The sequence below is a fragment of the Anomalospiza imberbis genome, chromosome 14, assembly GCF_031753505.1.
Source record: "Anomalospiza imberbis isolate Cuckoo-Finch-1a 21T00152 chromosome 14, ASM3175350v1, whole genome shotgun sequence".
Lineage (NCBI taxonomy): Eukaryota > Metazoa > Chordata > Aves > Passeriformes > Viduidae > Anomalospiza > Anomalospiza imberbis.
In genome coordinates this window covers 17,332,808-17,341,694 of record NC_089694.1, presented here as the reverse complement: position 1 = coordinate 17,341,694, position 8,887 = coordinate 17,332,808, and the positions used below count along the sequence as shown (strand labels likewise).

Sequence of the window (8,887 nt, the reverse complement as noted above, 5' to 3'; positions counted from 1 at the left end):
AACCAGAGCGTCTAAATTTGCTCCTTAACTCCTACTCTGTGTTTGTGCCCGCTGGACTTAAAAGCATTCTTTTCTCTAGACTGAAATGTTCCTCTTCTTGGATTTCTTCTATTTTTTTAGGTACCTTAAAAGTTAGCACAGAATCCCCTCCTTAATAAATTAAGCCACTGTTGCTCCTAGCCTTCTTTAACCAGAACAAATTTTGGTTTTAATCCTGAATCAAATCGAATTAAGATCAAGGCAGATTTTGTCGATACCAAATGTTGGGGTGGTACCTGCACCAGTACCATACCCAGAGATGGTGTAACCACACTTCCCATATGGGATATTTCACCTTTGGGAGTCCTTGATTACTGGGTTATGCAGTGGGATCCCTGCAGAGGGTCTGCAGGGGCTGTGGAGCAGAGGGAAGCGGCTGCAGCAGGGCTGAGGCTGTGTCTGACACGGGATTTGGCTGCTCTGGGGCTGCTGCTGTTGCTCAGCTTCCCACGTGCTGCAGATCACACTCAGTGACCAATCTCTTCCTGCTTTCTCCTCCCGCGATGATCTTTGCACCCACCTTTGGTCAATGTTTATTGTTTGTTTCTTCCAGTTAACAACAGAATGTGTTCCTGCGTTCTCACAATTGCTTTGGGATTCAGTAGGCAGGTACATTTCTGACTCCCCATTTAAATGCAGACAAATGCCATTTAACCAATTTTAAATCCTCTTAATATCTACCATGTTGATTTTGTCTTTCTCCCTTCTCAATAAGCAGCCTTCACTGACGTTCAGCCAAAATTGTTTTCCGTAAACCTCTATTGATTTGGATTAATTATAATCCTCTTTGAGCTGCATGGGTTGAAACACGTGCTGTTCCCCCTATATTTTCTTGTCTGGGAAGCGAGGCTGACCAGGCTGTCTTTGCCAGACTGTCCAACCTTTTCAGAAAACTGGCACACCACCAGCTTTCTTTTAGTCCTCTGGAAATTCCACTTTGAAGAATTCCAAGTATTCCAAGACTTACGATGTCGTGCGATCTTGAATCCAAACTCCCCACCACATTTCCCTTCACAAAAATAACTATGAACTTTCTAAATTAAATTTATTTCTTTAAAGCATTTCCAAAGGTATAATGTTTTGTAGAATGTCTTTTATTGCAAAACCTAAATTTGAAGCCGAAATGCTAGTTGGCTTTATCTTTATAAACATGTTTTTTAAAAGATTCTCATTGTTCTACCCAAGCAATTCCAGTCTGTGGTATAAATAATTGTTTTAGTGTCTATTATGCTTAAGCAGACTGTGTGAAGAAAGTGAAATTCCAGCTGGACATGTGTAGATAATTAATTTTGGGAGCAAGTTGTATCTCAAGCATACAGGGTTTGAATTTTCTGTTTGAAGTAAAATCATTATTTTATCTACACACAAGGCACTAATGTGTACTTGCTGAAGGAATGCCATCAAAAACACACTTCAGAACAGGTGAATTTTAAATAAACAGAGAAGCTGGACACCCATGAGATGTTTAGGGCAGGGAAAGCTATAAATTATCAACACCAAAGTGCCTAAAGAGAAAGGAAGGCTTTAAAGGACAAGTGTCATAAGGGCTCTGGGATCACTTGGAGTTATTTGTTAGACTGAGAGCAGGGTTTTGAGATTTCAGGGTTCTGAGGAGGAGATCCCAGCATGGAAAGAACAGGATCAGCAGTGAGGACATCCTGGTGGTGCAGTCTGGGGTTCCACTCAGAGGAAAGGATGATCACAGCTCCTGTGGTTTTTGAAGGCACGTTCTAAAGTTCAAAAGCCTCTTGTCTGGAGCTGCTCCTCTTCTCTTGCCCTCTTGATGTGAGTGGAAATCCTTTTAGCACTTGAGCCGGTCCTTCAAAGGTCTTTCAGGAGCAGAAGCTGCAAACAGGACCTGGGCCATCACTTGTCTGAGCAAGCTGAAGGATCCATGTGAATTTTATCACAAAACTGCCTTCTCCTGTGCTTGATAAAACTATTTGTTCTCAGAAAACCCCTAACAATGGAGCAGAGGCCAGATGCTTATTCCTGATAGCACTGGGTCATGCTACAAGCTTTTAGTTGTCCCTCAAGGCTTGATGCCTTCAGTGGTCTGGTTTCTCTAAAATGCCACTGGAAATTGTCACACGTGAAATTAATGTCAGTTATTGTCTATTTAAAACTGAAAGTGCCTCAGTGGTGTATGTGTATGGCTTACAAGTTTAAAGCATTTTAAACCCTGTAACCTATTAAATACAGAACAGTTTTGTAGCATGAGAACCACTTTGTGTTTTACAGCTGAGGGAAACTGATGAATAAAAAACACCAGTGGCAGAGCTGGTGGGAAAACTCTCAAGTGTTGAACATCAGGGCACCTTCAAGGACCCTGATTTTTTAACCTCAGCTCATATGGCTTCTATTATTTATTGCATTTCACTTTTTTATCAGTGGCTTTAATATAAAAAGATGTTATCCTTGGTGAACTTCTGTTCAGCAAATGTGCTTTCTGCCTTTAATCTGTTACATGCAAGCCAGAGTTCCCAAGGTTACTGCCAAGTTATAAACCCCTATGAAAATGGGCAAAACAACCAAAATGAGCCAAAAGGAGATCCAAAATCAGTTTCCCTCACCCCAAAATCAGTTTCCCTCACCCCAGTTTTGTTGTCAGGGAGCATAAGGACTGATGTGACCTCAATGGCCTAAATGGAATATTTGGAGGTGCTGCCTTTTGGCAGCACAGCTAATCTCCAGCCTCCCTGCCAGCTCATGCTGCTGGCTACATGTGGCATTTGTGGGTGAGAATGAGTTTTTGGTGCTACCTTTTATTAAACTGGGGAAAAAAATCAGCTCCAGTCTAATGCAAGCTGCTTCCCATCCAGGTATCTGAGCGGGCAGTGCAGTGGGATATTTGGGGTTGGGTGATGGGGCGTTGTTTTGTTATGTCCATCCAAACTCTGTGGCAGCAGCCCGGCTGGGATATCTGCTCCTGATTGTGAATTCAGCCCTGATTCATTAGGCAGCCACAGGAGGCTGCAAAACATCTCCTGGCCCTGGAAGTGCTCATGGTGCTTTTCAGGTGAGGGGTTTCTTTCCCTTTTCTTTCCCACACAGTTTCAGACACATTTCTAAAACTTGATAAACTAAAAACAGTAATAACAACCTAGATGAAAACTCATGGTCTTAACTGAGATCTGGTTTAGGTTTTAGGCTTTGTTAAAAATCTGCAAATCAAAACCTTCATATTTGTGGGTTTGCAGTGACCTCACTGTGAAATCCTGGCTGCCAGGGCAGCACCCGGAGCCCTGTGACCCTTCTGCAGGGCCACTGCCACCCTTCCCCAGCCCTCCACACCCCACACCATTAAACCTCGGGAAAATTTGGTACTTACAGGTCTAGCACAGGAGTTGAGGATTTCAGTTATGCTTCTGTATGTTTGGGTCTTCAGTTTTGACTGGAAATCTTTATTCTGCCAATATGCTGCTCACACAGCATGATACCAAATGTTCTCACTTCTGAAAAGCTTTGTAGCTGGAGTATGAATTTATTGTCTCTGAAAACAGAGTTGATATTAAATTAGGATGCTTTCAGCTTTGCCAGCCTGAAGCTCATAAAGTAATTAACGTACTGAGTTAGTGAGTCTTTGTTGTCATTATCTATAGATGGTTCCCAAAATGACTTTGCTCCCTACTAGAGCAATAAGTCTTCCCTTGTACTTCTGTGAACATCTGCAGTCCCACAGGAAAAGATTCTGCACAATTACAGTGATGCCTTTTTCCAGGAAATATCTGCAAATTGTGTCAGTCAATCAATAAACAAAACTCCCTCTTGTTTTTATCTTTGGTTCTTGTAAATGCTACAGTCAAAGCACTGCCTCTATTGGAAACTTCTTTTACAAGTGCTGTAAGAGTTTGGGAAATGTGTCAAACATCCCGAGCAGCTGCTGAGCAGAGCCCTGCGATCCCTGTGTGCTTTGGCACCGGGGGGATGCACAGGAGCAGCGAGTGAGTGGAGGAGCAGGGCTTTGAAGTCTGCCTGGTGATGTTATATTATTCTTGGCTCTCTGCACTCTGGAAAATCCACTGCAGTGAGTTCTCAGCGCTGCTGCAGCGCACGGCTTTTCTGGAGGCTGGGGAAGGGTGGTTTTAGCATTACACTCGCCTATGAAACACCTCGGTCCTTTTGCTGCTGAGATTATGTTATTTTATTCAATTCCCATTAGGTTTTTCCTTTTATGATTGGAGCAGTTTCCTGGTTTGTTTCTTGGGGTGTTTCGTGCTTTCACCACAATGCTGATGAGTCCCCTCCTCTGCATTTGCAGTAGGGTTTTGTAATGACTAAATCACAGCTGAATTTTCTGCTTTGTAATTGGATTCACCTACACCTCACACTTGAAAAATAGAATTACTTCACCTTCTATTGCATCTTCCACCTACAGCTGAAAAAGCTCTTTACAACCTGTAATGTACTCAAGCTCAAAAGACAAAACCACAGTTCTGGGGCACTTAATACTTGGAACATGGGATATTTTCATGGTTATGTGATTGGTGGCCTCTGAGAGATGGATGGGAGTCAGTGAAGTCTGGGTGAGGAAAGTGTTGTGCTGCAATAACTCTTTGTGAGACAACAGCCACCTGTGCTTTTGGAACAGGAGTGTCTGGAAGGCACTGCCACTCTCTGAGTGGCCAAGTGGCAACAACTGGGCTAAGCTGTTATCTCAAACTCACCCCAGTGTTCTCCCTTTAGCCAAGAGAAAAACAGCAGTAGGAAAGATTCAGAGAAGGGGCAGTGCAGGAGAGAGGGGGCATGAGATGATTTAAGACACAGGAAAATGCTTTTTTCTCAAGGCAGACTTGAAAACCCTTAGGGCTGTTCAGGGGAGTCTGAGTCTCCCTCCAGCTGCATCCCAAAGAGTCATGCCCCTCTGGTACAAATAGTGTCGTTTGCACTCTTAACTAGAAAAGCATGTTGAGTCCAAAGTGCCAAATTCTGCCTGCCAAATATTGCTACAGATCTAGAGCTTTTTTTTCTTCTGTTTCGAAGTTTTGGGTTGCTACTTCACGGCTTGGTAATGTTTTCCTACATGTACACTGGCATTCCCTTTTGTGTCCTTCTTCTTATTATTGTTTGTTATTATTAGTGTTCCTGTTGTTATTTCAGTGAATGCCTCACAGCTGCATTTTTCTAATCTTTAAATTGCAGTGCAACATTTTTAAACCCATTACCTTATCTCCCCTCATGACATGAATGAAGTATTTCCTTCAGAGCTTTCTTTATACCTCCATGTCTGAAAACACTCCCACGGTTCGAACCCCAAACCAAGCTGTAGACAAACAGTTCATCTCAAACTGACCTTTGGTTGTACTTCAAGACAGGTAGAAACAATAAAGGACAAAGGAAGTCTCATGGACATTTGAACCATGGTGTGCCTTTGGTGTGGGCACAATGCATGGATTCATTCAAAATTTGTAGCAGAACCCCATTTTTTTTTATTTTGCAAAGATTCAAACTTTTTAAAGAGCTTCACAACCTGACTGCTTAATCATGTCAAGTATTCTTGCAAATGAGTCCTATGTCATGTGAGCAAAGGGTGTTGAAGCAGGCTCTGAAATACTACTGATCCAAATTGTTACTTTTCTCTCTTATTTTGGATGTTTTTGTCTTGTTGTGCACATTAAAGGGATGTGACGTGTTTTTTCTGGACTACTGTTAATTAAAAATAAATATTATTATTGATAATATGCACTAAGATTGGAAAAGAGCTCAGTTGTTCTCAGTGTGGGCATTAATCATAGTCAGAGGAGGTTCAGCACCTGCTGCTTTGACTTGTGATCAGAAGGGGTTAAAGAGCTGGCACTGGCAGGATGATGTGGAGCTCATAGGTGAGGAGAAAAGGAAGGAAAATAGGAGCAATAGCAGGAATGGATATGCAGGAGAAGTTAAAAGCTTCTCCCGGAGTTTGTAAGTAAAGTATTTCTGTCGTTCACCAAGGTCTAATTTATTATTTTCTTTTCCTGAAGCAGTAGGGGCAGAAAAGCACTGAGGAGGTGTTCCCAGGCCTTCAGGAAAAGGGGAATGTTTTAAAAAGCAATAGACTAATGCCAGGAAGGTGCCAATGGCTGCAGATGGGTCTGAGCATCCCAGAGCCGCCGCGAGGGACAGGGGGGAGCTGCAGGGGCACTAATTTAATGTGCTTGTGCACTGTCACCAGGCACATGAGGCTGGATTTATTCCCTCTTTGTTCAGTCACCAGACTTTTGGGGTCTCAGGTACTGAGATTTTTCAGAAAGAAAAAACCTCAATATAGAGGCTCACAGAAAATAATTTATTGCCACACTCCTAAAATGGTTTTATCAGCCTCTGGTTTGTTACTTGAAAGACAAACAGGAGTTTAAATATAGGGCAGATATAAATTCACGTAGTAGAAAAGTTGCTTCACCTTCTTCTACTCATTAAATTAAGAATTCTCTTCTGTCACTGCCTGTTTTCCTTCTTGACACAGAAGTCACCCTGTTGGCCTGCAGGAGATGCTGAGCCATGAGCAGAGGGCACATTTTACTGTCTGACAACAGAAAATCTGTGAGGCAGCGCTTCAGTGAGGAAACAGGATTGTGAGTGTGTCACAAGCATTGACAGGACTGCTCTGGCTCTGCAGCATCTGCTCTGGTCCCCTCCTGCACTAATGTTTTGCTGGTTTCGCAGCAAGAGGTGATGGCCAGGTGTCCCCAGAAGCTCGTGGTGCCAGCCAGCTCCTCTGGCTTCAGAGCACAGCCGGCTCACTTCTGGGGGCCTCGCTTGGTGTGTGTCAGAGTCACCCTCGTTCCATCCTGCTCTCGTCTGGCAGCACTCCCAGCTCCTCTTGCAGACCAGAGCATCGTGCTCCTGGGAAATGCAGCATCTCCTCAGCGTCTGGGGCTGTTTCTGAAGGATCTTTGCAGCTGCTGAAGGCACCAGAGGTGCAGAGCAGGGTTTAATTGCCCGTGCAGCAGCACGTCTCCAAGCACGTGCTCCAGACAGCCAAAGCCCCAGAAATTTGATGCTCCATGTGAAGAACACAATGTTCACCTGGTGCTTGCTGCCAAGACTTGAAGGATGATTTTTAAGACCAGGGCAGCCTATAAACTCACACATTAGGCTGAGTCACTGTTCTGGCAGGATAGGTCTAATTTCTCTTTATATAAACTTATCTCCAAAGTACTTTATCATGTAGCAACTGCTCCAACACAACAGCCTCTGAATGGCTGAGCATTGCAGAAGCAATTATTTACATCAGGTGGGGGAAATAACTCTGTGGTAGGTCTTCCAAAGAAATGAAGCAAACCCAGATATTTTATTTTTGTGCTTTGTTTTAGTACTTAACTCCCCTTTGGATGATTCAGATCTCTCAGTTTTCCATGCCAATTTGTCTTATCCTTCCCAAGAGCCTTGGGTCAGTTCATGCAGCTTTTCATAAAGGCTCCATCTCTTCCACAAACACACACGCACTGACACCACTCAGAAATGGCCCCTGGTAAACAAGAATGGTAATTGCTGGTAATTATAGGCTGCGAGGAGGAGGGAGGCACTTAAAAGAAGCTGCAGAATTTGGAAGACAACAATTTGTAGCTGGATTAAGCTGGAATAAACCCAGGTCCCAGGAGTGAAAAGACAGCATTTCTAAGCCTAAAGCAACACTTGTCTGCCAGTTAGCTTGGAGTGTGCAGTGCCCAGTTGTAGTTCCAGGCTCTCTGGAAGCATTTAACAACCAAACATTAAGGGGACAGGAGCTTAACCCATACATGCTGGAGGCCTGAGTTGTTCAGAGTTTTCTACCTGACTGTATGTGTCTAGGAGGGTGTTTAATAGTTTTTTAACCTGAACATAACAAAAATTATTTTTCTGTAGTATCTCATGAGCATCACTTGCTTAAACAGCCACTCAACAGTTAAAAGAATTATGCTGAAATTCTTGGATTTCACTGGAAGGGCATCCTGTCTCTATCCGTCAAGGCCTTGTTGCCAACAGTTTTGCCAGAGATTTTGTTCTGAAGAGTGATGGATGGGCAAATGTTTGTTAAAGTGTTTATTGGAGGCTTTCCTAACTCCAAGAGCACATTGGCCACGATGCTTATCTTGACAGACGTCGGAGAGCGGCCGTGCAGGACAGGTATATTGTGATTTTGGGCTGGGAATGCTTTGCAGAACTTTTCTCTCCTGGAATGTTGGTATTTCCAGACCTGAGGGGATTGTCAGAGGTCAGAGTTTTGAAGAAATTAATCCCTGTTTTGGACTATCCCAGAGTCTTTATGTCAAACAACACAGACAGTTTGTAGCACATGGTTTGTGCACTTGGGTAGTTTTTCCTTTTCCCCCTTTTCTGGCTACGAATGCAAAGAGCAGATGCAGGTTTTACAGAAAAGTGCTCACAGGAAAAAAATTGTCCTCACAAGACCTGGGCAAACTTTAGAGGGGGCTGGAAAATTATTGGCTTCATCAGCATAACTGACAACTGTTAGGTAAATATACACAGCAGAAGCGTACTTGAAAATTATTTTTCTCCCCAGATCCCTGTGTAGAACTGCCTTGCAGGAGTTGATGCCATCAGGGATTCTGGAAGGAAAATATTCTGTTCAAGGATGGGTTTTAGCAGAGCTTCAGGGAGCTTGGTGCTTCAGAGGTGAACTGCAGGACAAGGGCATGTAGGGTGTGAAGGGGAAGATGCTGTGGAGTCCATCAGGATCTTTTTTAGGTGCCTATGATGCTACAGAAAATATACATGGAACTGCATCCTCAGGTTCTAGCTGTAATCTCTCAGAGCATTCTTTAGGGCATGCAAACAGATTAAAGACTTGGCAGGGTCTTTGCATAATAATCATTTTTCTATATGGACTATTCAGTGTCTTTTGAAGTATTCACTTTCTAAGAAAACA

At 43.3% G+C, this 8,887-nt stretch overlaps 1 long non-coding RNA gene across 1 annotated transcript; it reads right to left on the bottom strand.

Annotated features, from left to right (window-relative positions):
- Positions 1–320: 320 nt before the first annotated feature.
- LOC137482266 (uncharacterized) lies at positions 321–5,068 on the bottom strand. Its single transcript, XR_011003975.1, has 3 exons — positions 4,393–5,068; positions 3,371–3,532; positions 321–1,884 (listed from the first exon to the last, which is right to left on the bottom strand). It is a non-coding gene; the product is annotated as an uncharacterized lncRNA (long non-coding RNA).
- Between the last annotated feature and the right edge of the window lie 3,819 nt (positions 5,069–8,887).